Genomic DNA, 18,696 nt, shown 5'->3' on the forward strand with positions numbered 1-18,696 from the left:
AAATCATATGGTGGTATTAAAAGAATGGATGGTGCACAGTTTTCTGGTGCTTTTAATACGGACCTTAATGCAGTGTTTGAGAGGGCACGTGTACATGGTGCTATTCCGCAAAATGATAAATTGCATTTAAGTAGATGTAGTCAGCCCAATCTGGAGGCGCTTATCCGAAGTACAAAACACTGCTGCAAATTTGATGGAGGTTAATAGTGGGTTGCCACAAACACTTGTACAGATACATAAGCCCGTTCCCTCTTCACACGCAGTGGCTGAGGCATCATTTAGAGTACCTATGCCATGCGACATTTCACCGTTGGGTTTCCACTTGTCAGATTCAGTTAAGGAGAAAATTTGGAAGGGCGATTTTGTTGAAATAATGTCATTGTTGCCTTCTTCCAGGGAATTCCTTGCCAAGTCTGACAAGAAGGCGGATGACCGCTCTGAGAAAGATAGGAAGAGGTCCGTTCCAAGAAGTTTTCAAAATTGGCTGCAGGCTTTCTGGATTTATGCGGCTGTACTGGGTGAACGTTTTCCTGTGAAGTGCTCCGATTTGTTTTAGCATGTAGATAATATTGCTGAAGCTTTTCATCAATTTGGTGGAACAGCCTGGTTCACTTACGATGAAAACTTTAGACAGAAGTTGGCGGTGCACCGGTCTTTGCAATGGGGTTGCAAGGATGTGGGTTTGTGGCTGAACCTCATGCTGCCGCAGATGCCGCAATTTGAACCGCGGTCGGTAGCTCCACAGAATACTTTTCGTAAGGGATTTTGTTTTGCCTTTAACGAAGGGCAATGTAAAATTATTTGAGTTGCAGATAAGTATGAGTGCTCTTACTGCAGTGGTGCCCACCCCGCAAGCAGATGTTTTCGGAGGTCAGCGGCATCTTCAACCACGACGTTACCTAGGGATGCAAGCGGAAAGGGCCATGACACCAGTGAACTTGCCAAACATGCTGCTAGATGGCTACCCAGACCGCATGATGGCCCGGTTACTAACTGATGTTTTTTTTAGTTCCTTCGTTCTCTGGTGAAAGTTGCATTCTAGTCAAGAATTTGTGTTCTGCTAGGTTGCTTCCTGATATTGTGCAAGGAAAATAGATAAAAAGGTCTTAGACGGTTGGGTAGCTGGCCCTTTCGACCACCCACTTTTTCTTAACTTTCAGCTCTCTCCCTTCGGCATCGTTCCCAAGGAGCAGCAGGGTAGTTTTAGACTCATCCACCATTTATCGTATCCGTTGGATACTTCTCTTAATGATGAGGTCTCGGAAGTGTTGGCCCGGTCTCTTACGCCTCTTTTGACGAAGCGCTGGTGCTATTACCGCATTTCGGCCAAGGGACATTGTTAGCCAAGGACGACGTTAAATCTGCCTTTCGCCTGCTACCAGTGCACCATCAAGATTTTAATTCCCTTGGTTTCCATTTTCAGAACCAATTTTATTTTGACAAATGCTTGCCAATGGGCTTTTCTTTGTTATGCTTTTATTTTGAGGCCTTTTCAAAATTCTTGCACTGGGTTTTGTTACAATGCCTTCCTGAGGGAGGTTTCCTGCATTATCTTGATTTTTTGTTCATAGGCCCAGCGGATACGCTGGATACGTTTTTTTTATTATGTGTAATTCTTTTGGTATTCCCATTGCTCATGAGAAAATGGTTTTCCCATCGTCTACCATCGAGTTCTTAGGTATTACTATTGACTCCACGCGGATGGACTTTAGGCTGCCCGAAGAGAAGTTGCGCTGTATGAGGTTGTCAATTTCTCTGTTTCTATCTAAACGCAAAAGTGTTTTTGAAAGAGGCGCAATCCCAATTGGGTCTTTTTGCATTTGCAGCTAGAATCATTCCGATAGCCAGAATTTTTTCTAGGCGTTTTGCCATGGCTACTAGGGGTTTTAAAAACCCCTACTCCCATGTTCGCATCTCTGCGAATGTCAGGGAGGACTTCAAAATTTGGGATTCCTTTCTTTTTCCAATTTTAATGGATCCACGGTTTGGCAACAATCTTTTATGGTCAACTTTCAATTGAATTTCTTTACGGATGCTGCAGGTTCATCCGGTTTGGAGCCTTTTTTGGACGGCCATTGGTGTGCTTCCAAATGGCACTCCAGTTGGCTCCACCAAGAAATTTTCCAGACTATAGTCCTCCTTGAATTATTTCCGGTTATAGTCTCAGTTGTGATATGGAAGGAGCATTTTATGAACTGTAGGGTTTTGGTGCATATGGATAACAGGGGTGTGCTCTTCGCTATCAATCAGCTAGCATCTAAGCCTGAAATGGTTGTTAAGTTGTTACTTTTTTTAGTGTTGCACTGTTTACGTTTAAATATTTGGCTAAAAGCACGCTACATACCGGGTTTAGAGAATGATTTAGCTGACGCATTGTCTCATTCGCAGTTCTAGAAATTCTGGGATTTGGTCCTTCAGCGGATCAGAGTGGCACCCCTTGCCCAGAATTCCTCTGGGGCTTGATTTGGGACTAATAGCTACTCACATCCGGAATTCAGTAGCGCAGAAGACATGGAAGGAATATGAATTAGCTTGGCCCAGATGATGTTCCTTTTGCTCGAGCAGGAGTATTGACGTGTTAGAAGTAGATGTGCATGTCTCTTTAGCCTTTGCCTCTTTCCTAATTGAATCTAGTCCATCCGGCTACAGTTAGCAAAATTTTGGCCGGAGTGTAATTTTTTCTGAAGTTTTCCAGACACCAGCTTTGACGTCCTTTTTTCAAGTTTGTCAATTGGTGAAAGGCTTCTGGAAAACTGTCTCTACCAAGGACGACCGTCTGCCTATTTTGGTTGACTTGTTAGCTAAACTTTTGGCAGTTCTGGAGTTAGTACTTCTAGTTTTGAAACTTTTCTATTTAGGGCAGTATTTTCAATTACCTTTTTCTGGTGCTATGAGGATTGGTGAGCAAAATAAGACATCCTCTTCTTTTCTGTTGTTCAATCACATATCCCTGTCTGACTGTTTACATCTATTTATCTGAAGATCTAGGAGTTTTGGCTTGGGTAAGGGTCAGTGGGTATCTCTAGCTAGGTCTCCCAATCCAATGATATGCCCAGTGTCCAATGCGGCCAATTTCATGTCCATTCGTCCCTCATTTGAAGGTTCCTTTTTTATCCACCAGGATTTGTCCCCGCTAACCAGATATCAATTTTCGGCTGTTTTAACCTCCTGCCTTAAACGCCTTAATCTATCCTCTCACTCTTTTAGGATTGGGGCCGCTACTGCTGCCAATCTGCTCGCTTTTCCTCCGTAAGGTCAAAAAAGGGTCGGTAGATGGGCTAGTAATAGGTACAAGATTTATGTTCACCCCCCGAATTATTAACTTTACGATTTCTTTTCAGATCCAGCTAAAATTACAATCTGGATTGTAGGCCACTCCTGTTTTCTGGGCTGGTAAGCAGGCTTTTTCCAGGATTTATTCAAGCAATTTAGGCCTGAATATCAATGACTTCAAAGTTTTATGGTCTGGTGTTCGGGGGTTAAGATGGCGTGATCTTAGAGGCCATTTAATTCATTTATCTTCCATTTGGCCATCTCCTAAGATCCTGGTCATACACCTTGGAGCTAATGAATTGGCAAGGTTAGGACTTGGGAACTGCTTTGTGAGATCAAGGAGGATATCTTTGCCATTAAGCGCCTGTTCCCGGGTACTACCTTGGCCTTTTGGGAGATGGTTCCCCGGCTTCTCTGATCCCTGTGTGGCAGCTTATTCTATGTAGATAAAATTAGAAGATGGCTGAATCGGACCATTCATAATTTTATAGTTTCATTGGGTGGTTTATCATATCGCCATCTTGAAGTGGAGGGTTTTATACCTGGTTTATTTAGAAAGGATTTTGTCCACTTATCAGAAAATGGAATTGATATATTTAATATGGGTCTGCAAAACCTAATTGAGAGTGCCATGGTGTTGGGGGGACCTCGGTTGGAAGCTTCCCTCCTGACCGAGGTCAGTGGGGATTAGTCGTCCAGCATTGTCTGGATGGACAAAGTATAAAAGATATTTGGGTTTGTGTTATAGCCAAGATGGCTTTATATTTTAATTTTCATACCTCAATTTATTAGGTTACCCCTTGAACAACACCAGGGCCAGAAAATATTTACCAAACAAATGGTTGTTAAAAGAAATAAATTGTCTGTCAATTTGTTGTTATGTTAATGACTCCTTGGTGCTAGCCCATGAAGTGGTAAAAATGTGGTTTATTTACTAAAGCTGTAGAGTGCAAAATCAGACTAGCATCAGCATAGAAACCAATAAGTTTCTAGGGTTTATCGTCAAAGCTTAATTGATCCAGCTGAGGTTAGAAGCAGATTGGTTTCTATGCAGAAGTGAGCCCGATTTTGAACTCTACGGCTTTAGTAAATAAACGTCAATACTAAAAAATGACAGAGCAGCACAGGCAGACAGCAAACAAAGTTATCAGCGCACTGGATTTTTGGAGGATATTTTTTTTCCCTTATGCAACAGATGTATTACAAGACTTTACATGGTATGTTTATTCGACCAAAATGAAGCAAATAAGATAACTTAGGGCTTGCATACACTTTAACAAGTGCGTTAAGATAATATCTACATAGGGTTGGTTTCACTGGGTCACTCAACTCATAGAAGCATAGCTCCCAACTGTCCACGATTTCGAGGGACTGTCCCTGATTTGTAGAAATGTCCCTCTGTCCCTCATTCATCCCTCATTTTGGTCTGATCTATATAGATATACATGAAATGCCCTTTTTATCTTTCAAAAAGTGCTTTCCAGCACTAAACCTTTCATCCGATTTCTAAACCCCCACCCCCTCACTGCTCCATCATTCTTGTCCCGTAGGAGGCACTACAAAATACCTTGTGCTTCAAGATATGGGAAGCAAATGACCTCCTCCCATGATGCAGTTCTCAGGACTATCTGTCCATCTCCAGGCCTGAACATGCAATGTATGGAAAATATCAGCAACCTTCCTCAAACCTGAACACTGGGGTTATGCACCGTTTGATGTCCAGAGCAAAAAGGATGGTGGGGGAACACAAAAAAGGTGGGCTTTAGGCTGAATTCACACTATTAAAGTCTGTTCATGTGTGGTGTGCTAAGGCAGCCCACGTTTAATGAATAGAGCACAAAACAAAACATTTTAGGGCAACGTAAGCACACCAAATATAGCATGTACAAGAAGATGCACAGCTGTGCAGTTGCATTGGCCACTACTGCACACAAAGTGCAATGAATGGCACCCCACTGGGGTACAAGGTTTACCACAACGCATAGATGTGACTGGGCCAGAAAGTGTACCTTTTACCAAAATGAATAAAGTGACATTGTGTTCAATTCACCAAGGGGTATTTATCGCTTTATTATCAGAGGTATAAATAGCACGTTGCATTGTTAAAACTTTTTTGCAATTCACAAAAAATAAAAAACACTACTAAAATACCACATGCACCATTTCTTTAAGTGATGCAGTATTTTAGTAGTGAAGACTTGCAGTATATGATTGCCAACACATGCTGGTGTCCTTAACCAGGTAATAACTGGTTGTTAAAGAGGAAGTAATCCCCGATTGGTTTACTTCTTCTTTGTCTCCCTGCAAAGGCTAAGCATAATGGGCTACTATGCATCGCATAGTAGCCCATTATGTGTCACTTACCTGACACAGGAGCCAGCGATGTCACCGCTGTCCCCTGTAGCATGGAGCGTCCATCTCCTATCGGGTATCGCTGCTCCAGCCACTCACAGCGCCGGAGCAACGATGACGTCACTCCCGCAGCATGCTGCTAATGGCGATAGTGCGCCTGCACGCCGCTGTCTACAGCGCATGCGCCATAGACATCGGTGACTGTCTTTTAGTAAATATCTCCTAAACTGTGTAGGTTTAGGAGATATTTATTGGACTTGCAGGTAAGCCTTAATCTAGGCTTACCTGTAGGTCAAAGTGGTTTGTAAGGGTTTACAACCACTTTAAGGAGCTGGCACCTGCAGTGTCTTTAAAGAGGAGCTCCATTCTCCTTCAGAAAAAAATTAAATGTCAGCAGCTACAAATACTGTAGCTGCTGACTTTTAATATTAGGACACTTACCTGTCCATGAATCCAGCATTGTCCTCACCCAAGCCAATTTTTCATTCAGCTTTCGAGTGCTGCTGGTGCCATTGCGGCTTCACAGTCGCATTCCTACTGTGTATTCACATAGCGTTCTATGCTTTGTAAATCGCCTGGCTGCAGGGAAAGGAGGGGGTTGAACTTCTGGCTAAGTTTGCTGCAGAAAACTCAACCGAAGGGAGAGCGGGTACCTGTCAAAAATCAGGTTGTTCCCCCAAACCCCCCCCCCCCCAAAAAAAATCCATACCTGACCCTTATCTGAGCAGGCAGTCTGGGGGGCCAGTAAAAAAAAGGAGGGAGGGAGGGAGGGAGGAGGGAGGAGAACAAGCGAGTGCTCTCCACCCTGAACCATACCAGGCCAAATGCCCTCAACAATGGGGGAGGGGGGTGCTTCAGGCATGCTGGGTTATGTCACAAGGAGTCTCTCTTAAAAAGGACTTGTCATAACACGTTTGTTTTTTTACTTAGGAGGTACCATGTAGCCCATACTCATTCACGAGCGGGCCTACAGATTCCAATAAGTCACCCCTCCGCACACCCACAACCACCAGGCCAGGGCTGCAGGGAAGTCTCCTCGCCGTCAGAACATAATAGCACATCAGGAGTGATTCCCCCATCCACACAGTGTGGATGAGGATTTTGTTTTTATTTTTTTTTCGTGTTCAAAGCGCATATTTAAATAAAAGAATCAATCATGTATGGTCAGCTAAGAAATTCAATGGACAATTGAATGCATTTACAGGTAAAATAAGAAATCCAATCAAATTAATGGATGTCATAAAAAAAGGATGATAGTCTGCACAAAACCCTTGATCGTTCGAAATGTATTCCATATCGAACACTTGTACGGCATAAAGTTCTTGTACAGTAAGAAGATGCAATATATAGGTGGGGAAAAAAAATAAATAAAATAAAAAAAATAGTAAAGTTGTAAAATTTTGCAAGCCGTTACAATCATCTTTTTCTATGTTTGTTTACTAGTTATTTTTATGATTATGCATATATACTGTAGTCATCATTGCAAATTCAATTGATCAGTTTACTGCCCTATATCAGTACATCAGTTTAATGTCACACTCTCAGAGCTTTGTGTCCCATCTAGAGGGTTTACATTTTTAACAAAATGTCAAAAGATTCCTGAACATTTGGCAATCTTGCCTCTTCGCTGCCCTTGAACCTAACCTGCAACTAAAACCTTTCTAATGCATACCTAGCAGCTCCAGGTTCCTCCTCAGTTTTACCTTATTACTCATTTTTCAGCAAGAAGGGACCAACAAGAGAATGTTATTCACAAGCCAAAGCGGCTGATCCAAAAGGGGAAGCAAGGCTGTGTGTCGTAATAGGAAAGAGGATGGCTCTATTGTGTACACCCTGGAAGTGGTGAGAGTAGGATATGTGATAGACCTTTAAAAGCATCAAGGAATGGAAATGGTAAAGGATGGAAGGATTTTCCGGATAAAAGTTCCAAAACAAGATGTGTGACGTTCTAAAATGTCGGGGGCGTAGACTTGAAGGAAGTGTGATAAAAGTCCATCTTCCCTGGAATGGCAACAGATGCCTCACTTGGCCGTGAAGGAGAATATAGACACAGCAGAGAAAAATATGTGCTCCGCGCCTATATTTAGACAGGAGGAAATCTTGACCAAGATAAAAAGGGCCTCGGTGGTGGAGCAGCGAGTGCAACAAGTACCTCACTTTACAATTAAAGCAAAATGCTAGTCTTGACTAGTGGGGGAAAAAAAAAAAAAAGTATAATAATAAAAATGATATACAAGTAAACAAACAAACAAACACACACACACACACACACACACACACAGCAATTCTATTTGCATCTGTTTTCCAACTATGAGACACACCACTCCATTAGCTGTGGACACTTTCACACTGCTGCATTGCAGTTTGGCCGCAGTGTTGGTGCGGTGCAGTGCACCCGTGTTTTTTGTGTGGATTGCCCCTGCTTTCCCATAGGAGTCTATGAGATCGGGCGCTTCTGAAAGTGCACCATAGGATGCAGCATGCATAACTTTTGGTGCCCTTTCAGGAAATGCACCAAAAATGCCTGATCTAATAGAACAGTGGTTCTCAACCTCAGTCCTCAAGTACCCCCAACAGGCCACGTTTTGGGAATTTCTCTTAGCTGTCCAAAATACCAAGCCATTGACTCATTGATTTCAAGCACCTGTGCAAGATGAAGGAAAACCTGCAAACATGGCCTGTTGGGGGTACTTGACTTGAGGACTGAGATCAAGAACCACTGTAATAGAAGACTTTGCGAAAGAGTGGGTAACGCACACACACACAAACTGTGGGTATACTGCACTCACACTGTGGCCAAACCGCAGCGCAGTAGTGTGAAGGCATCCTAACTTTACCAGTTATAAGCAAAACATCCCAAAAGCACTTTAAAAAATGCACTGCAGTAAACCTAAGGATATCTCTGGGGATGCCTACAAGTTGGCCTCAGGCTGGGTTTACACTGGTACGATGCCAGACATTGCGTGTGATTCGCACCACATGCCTGTGCATATCACATGCGATGTCTGCAATGCAATTTTTTTTTGTCTGCACTGGAATCGGATCGCATGGATGATCAGACCCATGCAATCCAATTCACACTGCGTTCTGCAAACAGATTGGGGGGGGGCAAGTATGGCATGTTTGTGATTGAAATTAAATGTCACTATAGGGTTACATTATAAGATTGCTTGCATAGCATTTTAAAGAGCATCTTTAAACAAGGATTAAAAAACTGTTAAGGCCTTACTGCCATACGCCTTACTTCCTATGCCCAGGACAACCTTTTCACCAGACAGGAAGTGGATATTTTATCTTTTCCCGTTTCAAATTTGCCCTCCTTGTAGGAGGTGAGGGGGAAATCTGACACGTGTGGCCAGGAGGCAGCAAAAGCAGGCAGTTGAGCTGCAGATTTACCGCCCACCTAATAAGGACATGCAGCTGCTAAGGGCTATACATGCAACATAGCTTCAACAAAAAATAAAAATCGCATGTCGCATTTGGTGGCATTACAGTCGTCCAAAATGAGACCCATTCAAGTGCATGGTGCCATGCTGCAACATCCCTGCAACCAAGTGCAATGTAGTGCATGTCAATCACCCTCTGAAAAGCGATCCAGAGGAGAGTTTATCACCAGGACAGGAAAATAAAGTATACATAACCCAACAGATTTCTAACCCTTGACAACTTTACTGAAAAAGTTTGTTTTCTTTTCACAGAAGTTTAAAGAAATCTCTTCAATACAGTGTAACAGACCACAGTAAAAGCCTGCCAGAGGTTCTATTCCTTCCCTACAATGTCTGTACAGATCATTTAGTCCAACACAGGGTTTATGTAGGTGGGCATGCATGTTAAACACAGCCTTTACTGTTAAAATGCAGTACTAATGAAAATCATGTGTTTGAACGCCAAAATGCAGTTTTTGACAAAAAAGGCTGCATGTGACCTGCTTTACCTGCAATCCAAATGCACCGCAATAGTAACGGTACTGTGGAGGAGAGAGAAAAAAAAAAAAAAAAAAAAAAAAAAAAGGGAAGGAGCAAGAAGTTCAAGATAATTTTTAATTGTTGATAAAAGCAGCCAACGCGCACAGCTTTGATCTCTTTTTCATGTATGGTCCTCATTGATTGTACGACATATTGTGTAAAGGCTCTTGCATTTATGTCCTCATGTCTGTACCCTGGTTTTTGAATGAAAAGCTATGACCTAAAAACAGCCAGCCAATGTGTTTCGGGGGCAACACCACTCCTCCATCAGGGCATAAAAAAATAAAAATAAAAAAAAACACACACCTTTGATGGACTCGCATATATTAGAACCAGGTACTGAACTCTGAGGAACAACTCGACAACAGTTGCTGCTCAGGAGAGTTCAATACTTGCTGTAACACTCTATATACACGCACGCACACACACACCATAACTTTAGGACTACCCATCTAATATTGAGTGGGTCCCCCTTTTACCGCCAAAACAGCCAGGACATGTTGAGGCATGGATGAGACCTCTGAAGGTATGCTGTGATATCTAGTACTAAGCCTTCAGTAGCAGATGTGAGGTGGGGCCTCCATTGAGCAAATTATTTTTCCAGCACACCCCACAGTGGCGCAATTGGATTGAGATTTGGAGAAATTGAGGGCCAACACCTCAAACTTGTTGATGTGTCCCGCAAACCAAACTATTCTTAAACCATTTTTGCAGTGGATCAGAGTGCACTATGCTGCTGAAAGAGGCCATCAGGAAATAGCGTTTCCATAAAGACGTGTTCTTGGTCAGCAACAAATGTTTAGGTAGGTGGCACATGAAAAGTAACATCCACATAATTGGCAGGACCCAAGGTTTCCCAGCAAAACAATGGCCATAGCATCACACGTCCTCCACTGGCTTGCCTTCTTCCCATACTGCATCATGGTGCCATCTCTCTTGCAGATAGGAGACGCACGCGCATCAAGCCATCCATGTGATTTCAATAAAAAAAAAAAATAATAAAAACACACATGACTCATCAGACCAGGCCACCTTCTTCCAATTTACCATGGTCCAGTTCTGATGCTTTACAAACCCACTGTAGGCACTTCTGGAGACAATTCAGCATGGGCAGCCCAAGTGGTCTGTGGCTACAGAGCTCCATACGCAACAAACTGCGATGCCCATTTTATCCGCTTTGAACACATCAACTTCAGGGACAACATGCTTATTTGCTGCCTTATATACCCTAATGAATTTCAGAAGCCATTTTAATGAAATAATTAAAAGGTGAAGTACAGCCAAAGCTTGTATGGCTGTACTTCTAATGGGGATCATAGTAGTGCACTCCTGTAACCCTTTCTTAGCAGAGCGGGCTGAAGCTGGTCCAGGCTTGGGAAAGATCACATAGGGTTGGGATCTGCTCACATGCCTGGACCTGCACACGGTTCAGCCTGTCAGTGAGCCGCTGTGAGGCTAATGCCACCCCCACACACCCCCACACACCAGCACTCTAGTGAGCCTGTGGAGGGGGCAGAGCAGAGAGCCAGTGACTGACCGTTACCAGCTCTCTGCTCATTGAGCTCTGAGAACAGTGCCATCAGTGGTGCTTGATCACTTGGTTCTCAGTTTCAGAGACGGCGATCGCAGATGCAGCATTGGTCCGATGCCACCTAGCAAGTATGATTCCAGCAAAAGAGAAAAAAATAAATAAATAAATAAATAAAAACACACATCCCCATACGTCTCTTTTAACCACTTGACAACTGGGCACTTAAACACCCCTCGTGACCAGACCAATTTTCAGCCTTTGCTGCTCTCGCACTTTGAATGACAATTACTCAGTCATGTAACACTGTACCCAAATTAATTATTTTTTGTCCTTTTTTCCCCCCACAAATAGTTTTCTTTTGGTGGTATTCGATCACCTCTGGGTTTTTTATTTTTTGCGCTATAAATGAAAAAAAAAACGAAAATTTAGGAAAAAAAACAAATTTTTCTTTGTTTCTGTGAGAAAATTTAGCAAATTATTATTTTTTTTTCATGTATTTTGGCAACAATTTATAGTGCTACATATCTTTGGTAAAAATAACCCAAATTAGTGGATATTATTTGGTCTTTGTGAAAGTTAGAGAGTCTACAAGCTGTGGTGCGAATCACACAAAATTGATCACATCTGATGTACTGGTGGCCGATCTCATTTCTTGTGACCCGAACAAGTCAGGAAAGTACAAATACCCCCCAAATTACACCTTTTTTGAAAGTAGACATTCCAAGGTATTTAGCAAGAGGCATGGTGAGCTTTTTGGTGTTGTTATTTTTTTCCCACAATTCTTTGCAAAAAGAAGATTTTATTTTTTTCTTCACAAAATTGTCATTGTAATAGGTTATTTCTCTCACACGGCATGTGTATACCACAAATAATGCCCCAAAATAAATTCTGCTACTCATCCCGAGTATTTCGATACCACATGTGTGGGACTTTTCCACAGCCTGGCCACATAGAGAGGCCCAACATGCAGGGAGCGCCATCATGTGTTCTAGGAGCATAAATTGCACATCTAACTTGTTGACTACCTATTACACTTTTGAAGGCCCTGGAGCACCAGGACAATGACAGACGTGGCACTGATGACAGATACCACTAATACGTGGCACTGATGACACGTGACACTAATATGTGGCACTGATGACAGATGGCACAAAAAAAAAAAAAAAGGTAAAAAAGGTAAGTTTTTTTTGAATAATTTTCCTCTAGAACAGACCTATAATATACAGAATTGAGATAAAAAAAAAAAAGAAAAAAAAAAAAAAAGGGATTTGACTATATTTTTTTTCTTCTCCAGGATAAGCCAAGCCATATAGCCGGATCTTGGCCCTGGTTGTATTAAACCATTATCCAGCTATCTCATTATTTACCAACTTATATAGACTAATAGATTACATTGTTGTTATTCAACTAAAAATAAGGTTATTCTATAAACAATTACTTTCTTTATTCAACTTTACACTAAATGTGTTGATGGTTTGAAAGATATTGATTAAAATCATAAATTAATAATATCTATTATATTAAGAATTATAAAGAAAATAGCAAATATATGTTCGTCTATATATGATGTTTGAGAAGACACACACACACACACACACACCTCTTATTTAACTTCAACATTTGTACTCATATGTACTGTACTGTAATCAATAAAATATTTTTAAAGAAAAGTTCAATGAGTTTCTGGACTCCTGACAGACCCTTGCATCTTTCATCCAGTGCTGCACTAATGTTTATGGAATCTAAGTCATGGGGAAAGCAAAAGAATTGTCAAAGGATCTGCAGGAAAAGGTAGCTGAACTATATAAAACAGGAAAGGGATATAAAAAGATATCCAAGGAAATCGAGAATACCAATCAGTAGTGTTCAAACTATTCAAGATGTGGAAAATTAGGGGTCTGAAAAATAGCCAAGAAATCATAAATTCTTCCAGGGTATGTAAACTTATGAGCACAGCTGTATGTAGCTTAGGTGGCCCTTCAAGTAATCGAGCCACCTTTGTTATTAGTGTAACAGAAGGAAGTGCATTTTATCGTTTGGGAAATCTAAACTGCATAAAAAAGCAAAAAACACAAGTTCTACTAATGGGATGTACCTGAAACAAAGGACATTTTGTCACTGCTAAACTGACAGGTTTAACAATCCGGCATTGCCACTAGTGGTTTCGAGTTTTCATTTACAAAATACAGGGCACTAGTGGTTGCTAATTGGTTCAAATCACAGTTATTAGACCACATAATCTGTTATTGTTACGCAGGATTGAAAATGATCCCCGTGACAAATGACACACTCAATCCAATAGGGCATAAAAAGTAACAATCATGCAGTGTGAGAAAGAAAAACATTATATGTTGGGTATGAAAAAGAGTACACATAAGAGCAGTGAATGGCACCATTGACTTTCATATCCCCCCCCCAAAAAAAAAAAAAAAAACAACACGAGATGCATTCAACTTAAAAATAAAAACTTTTTTTTATAATTCGCACTCACAAAAAGGAAACACCACCCTATAGTAGTGCCATATCTAGCACCGCATGCAAACTGAACCACAGGGGTCAGATTCTTGGGTAACAATTATGGGCATAGGCCCTTAAAATTCATTTATTTTATTTATTTATTTATTTTACACACACAGTCATACGATTAACTTTTGACTGAATCTAATAACGTTTGGAACACACCTCTAGTGTCCTGTTGCTACATCCCTAATGATTGTTAAAAGTATAGTGTATATTTAATAACCAAAATATTCTAACCTATTCCTGCAATGTTTATTCTAAAATTATTGTAATATCAAGGGACAGAGCATTAGGACGCAGACACCGGCGTGCTGATCTTTTTGTGCACACCCTTTATTGAAATATCACAAAGTGACATTATGACTAGGTTCACATTGATGCAATTTGATGTCAAATCTGTGGCAATTGCACCGTACACTTTTGGCAACTTTAGGGTGCGATTTGTATAGACATCTCTGCAGGAACAAGCACAGATGTCTCTGAAATTGCCCCCGAAGTCGGACTGACATGTAGAAATGAAATTGTGCGAGTTCAGCTGAAATCGCACAATATTGATCCCACTGTCAGTGCGAACCTAAGGTAAAGCAGAACTTCGCCCAAAAAGGTCTTCCTACCTACCTGGGTTTCCATTGACTCACCTGTATCCAGGCAGTTTTGGAAATTGCTGGGTGGTCAGGAGAGACTTCTGCAGATCAGTATCATGAATATGGATGCCATTCCCAGCCTACTGCAGGCATAGGGGCATGCTGCGAATGGGCATTTCTATTCAGCGAGGAGGCACGGGAAGTGATCTATTTTTTTTGTGAGCTACCCCTCTGTGCTAGGAAAGTCAGCTACTGGGTACAGCAGAAAGGGGATACTGGCTAGTGTCCTGAAGAGCAATAGTCTGTCCTTCCCATAGATGAATTGCTCAAGAGTGCGTGCCGCCGCAAATAGGAATTCTACAGTCAAGTAGAAGTCTTCCCTGTAATTAGTTGAATCTGGAGTATCCCACCATCTACCCTTCCCTAGCCAAGTTCTCAAATAAACCAAAACCCCTAGAAAGATTATTCTAGAAACAAACCCAAGTGTGTGCCTGGCTGTGGAAAATATTGTGTGCCTGGCTGGAGAGTTAAAGCAAGGAGTATTCAAGCTGTTCCTTCGGGGGGGGGGGGGAGGGGGGGTTGCGCTACATAAATATAACATGAAAGGATACTTGTTAAACGTGAATCATTATAAAATGAAGGTAAATACAAATAACAAAAAGCAAACTACTTGCATACTGAAAATACATTATACTTTTCCTTTGCATAAAACAGGTTATTTTAATACTGGATTAACTTATTTTACAACCACCAGCCATAGTGTCCTAGAGAGAAGAGGCTGGGGGAGGGGGGTCATCCTATTTTGTCCTACGATCTCAGTCCTACTTCCATTCGACGTGAATGAACAGGATACGATTTTGCGCCAACTTTTGAGATAGTCAGACTTGGCCTTTGACCAATCAAAGCAATCCCAGTGTGACAAATTCCTTTTTTCTGCTGCTGTAATCACCATGTCAGATGGTTAGGACGAGGTTCCGACTTCAGTGATATTGAATGGGCTGAAAACAGACCAAAGTTGGACCAAAGTAGTGCAGGAACCCCCTCAGACCGACTTCAGTTAAGACGGCTCTCACAGGGAATCATTGATTTATACACGTCATGCGACATGTGCTCCCAAAGTCAGAGCGTATGTTGCACCAGTGTAAACCAAGCCTTATGGCTTTAAGCATTGCAATCAAATTTTGTATGCACTTGGCGGTGTACCCTAATGGGTTTACTTCCTCTTTGATTCCCTGCAAAGGTAAAGCATAATGGACTACTATGCATCGCATAGTAGCCCATTATGTTTCACTTACCTGACACAGGAGCCAGCGATGTCACCGCTGTCCCCTGTAGTTCCGAGCGTCCATCTTCTTGGTGGGTCTCGCTGCTCCGGCACTGTGATTCGCCGGAGCAGCGATGACGTCACTACCATGCATGGGAGCCGACACTCGCGGCATTTCGCCGCGATCTGCAGCTTACCCAGTGCGCCTGCGCGCCGCTGTCTACGGCACATGCGCCGTAGACAGCGGTGGCTGTCTTCAGGTAAATATCTCCTAAGGCGTATAGGTTTAGGAGACATTTCTTGGACCTACAGGTAAGCCTTAAGCTAGGCTTACCTGTAGGTCAAAGTGGTTTGTAACGGTTTACAACCACTTTAATAGCAGGGCACCGCTTTCTCTCTTCTAGCACTGCTGTACTGTCACTTGACAGGCAAAGATAGTTTGCACCTGGCTCTGCCTGGGGCAGGAACTAGGGGTAACACCCTGGGTGGGACATCAATAAGGAAAAGTATAAACTACATATTAGTGAAGACGACCAAACTGCACTTCTATTGCTTCAAGTTTCTACAGTGGAACGGTGTCTTGGTCTAGTCTGAAGCACCTCACAAACTGCCAAAGAGAGTTTATGCAAGGATTAGAATAAAACTCTGTAAACACATGTAAGGCCAATTCATTTACAAGAAGACTTAGCAACAGCCACTACAAAGAGCTCACCAGGCCAACACCAACAATCTTCAGAGTCAGGGGCCCAGCAACAGAATGAAACAAGGAGTTTTTTTTTTTGTAGAAATACAAATGTCTACAGAAAATTGACAAACCTTTTACACAAACTCACTCTGCATTAACCACTTAAGGACCAGGCCTCTTTTTCCGATTTGGCGGTTACATGTTTAAAACAGTTTTTTTTGCTAGAAAATTACTTAGAACCCCCAAACATTTTTTCTAACACCCTAGAGAATAAAATGGCGATCATTGCAACACTTTTTCACACCGTATTTGCGCAGCGATCTTACAAGCGCACTTTTTTTGGAAAAAAATCACTTTTTTGAATAAAAAAAATAAGACAAAAAATTAGCCCAATTTTTTTTTATATTGTGAAAGATAATGTTACGCCGAGTAAATCGATACCCAACATGTCATGCTTCAAAGCTACCGATCGCGGCGATACCCCACGTGTGGTTTGCCCGCCGGTTTCATATGCGGGCGCTACACACGTATGCGTTCGCTTCTGTGCGCGAGCTCGTCTGGACGGGGGGACGGGGGGGTTAAATTTATATATTTTTTTCTTATTTCTTTTACTTGATTTTATTTATTTTGACACTTAAAAAAAATAAATAATAATTAACGGATCACTTTTATTCCTATTAGGGCCGGTTCACACTGCGAGGCGAGGCGAGGCGACACGGCTCGCCTCGCCTCGCTCCCGCAAGTCGCCCCCATTCAGTACTATGGAACCGTTCTGAGAGGAGCGACTCGAGTCGCTCCGACTCAGAAAAAAGGTTCCTGTACTACTTCGGGGCGACTTCGGGGGCGACTTGCATTGACTTCTATACAGAAGTCCTCTGCAAGTCGCCGCTGAGCTCCCCTCAAGTCGCGGCGAGGTAAGTCGGAGACGCCTCGCCGCGGATCGCTGTGTGAACCGGCCCTTACAAGGAATGTAAACATCCCTTGTAATAGAAAAAAAGTATGACAGGTCCTGGGGTAAAAAATAGTCCTCAGATCTCATATTTGGACTTAAATGAAATAAAAAAAAAAAAAAAAAAAGTCATTTTAAAAAAATGACATTGAAAAAAAAATATACCTTTAAGAGGTATGGGCGGAAGTGACGTTTTGACGTCGCTTCCACCCTCCTCTGGTATAGAGACGAGTGGGGGCCATCTTAGCCTCACTCGTCTCCATACCCAGCCATCGAGAGGACCCGATCGTCTCCGCCGCTACCGACGGCTCCGGTAAGCGGCAGAGGGCGCGGGTGGGAGGGGGGGTGGCACCTCTCCCGCCGCTGATAACTGATCTCGCGGCTGTGATCTGTGAGGCTGTCGAATGAGTCGTGAAGTTATTAGAATTTTCTCCTGGAGCAGGAAGGAAGGTTCTGAGCTCCTGGAGAACTGGGCCGACTTTGGCCGGTTACCCGCTAGATTGTAGAGACGGACAACAGATAAGTGGGGAGCATGTATGTCTGTTTGGGGAAAAAGATCGACAAAAAGAGGAATTTTAAACTAGGTGGTGGGGGTGAGGAAGCTATTCCAGGCAATGAGCAAGCAACTCTAAGGTGCTATGGTAACCAATGTTGGAAGGGTATCCAGCACGCTTAGGACCAATGCACGTTGGCTGACAGGATCCTCAGAAAGCATAGGGATAAATGTACAAAATTAGAGGGGTTGTAAAGTTTTTTTCTTTTTCATTTCCTAAATATGTTCCTTTAAGCTAGTGCTGAACTGTTGGTTCACTTACCTTTTCCTACGATTTCCCTTCTAAATGTTTTTTTTTTTCTTTGTCTGAATTTCTCACTTCCTGTTCAGTAAGCTGTTCGGGCTGACTAAACACCGCTCGGATGATGGTGTGAAGTTTATTGGAGGAGAAACAGGAAGTGAGAAATTCAGACAAAGAGAAAAAACATTTAGAAGGGAAATTGAAGGAAAAGGTAAGTGAACCAACAATGCACTAGCTTAAAGGAACCTATTTAGAAAATAAAAAACAAACCTTCACAGCCCCTTTAAAAAGGCACATTCATAAATGCTAAGCGTTGGGCGAATAAAATGACAGAACTAGAACTGCTGAAACACAGGGAGGAATTTGACTTCATGGGAGTCTCAGACATGGTTTGACAGTTCACATGACTGGCTTGTGACTGTCCAGTTGTACTCCTTGTATTGAAGGGACAGGGTAGGTAGAAGAGGGGGAGGGGTGTGCATCAAGAGTGATTTGATAGTGAATATGAAGGATGACATTACTAAAACGGGGCAAGGGAGGAAGTGGAATCCCTGTGATTGTAGCTTCAAGAAAAAGAAAAAAGAAAAAACCACAAAAAAAGAGGAAATTATTATTAGCAGGTGGATGTTACCATTTTTCTCTCACTGATAGAAATGGCGACAAGGCAGGGCAATGTTATTATCATGGGGGACTTCAATTATTGAGATACTGACTGGGCAGTCAGAACTCCTTTGTCATCCAAGGCTCACCATTTCTTGAACCACTTGTACAATTTCATG

At 42.2% G+C, this 18,696-nt stretch overlaps 1 protein-coding gene across 3 annotated transcripts in view; it reads right to left on the reverse strand.

Annotated features, from left to right (window-relative positions):
* Positions 1 to 18,696, reverse strand: part of KCNQ1 (potassium voltage-gated channel subfamily Q member 1) — a 202,200-nt gene that overhangs the window by 148,387 nt on the left and 35,117 nt on the right. The gene's annotated exons all lie outside the window — the stretch shown is intronic.

Source organism: Lithobates pipiens, unplaced genomic scaffold, assembly GCF_037356315.1.
Source record: "Lithobates pipiens isolate NorthernLeopardFrog02 unplaced genomic scaffold, aLitPip1_a1.2 Scaffold_10, whole genome shotgun sequence".
NCBI classification, from domain to species: domain Eukaryota; kingdom Metazoa; phylum Chordata; class Amphibia; order Anura; family Ranidae; genus Lithobates; species Lithobates pipiens.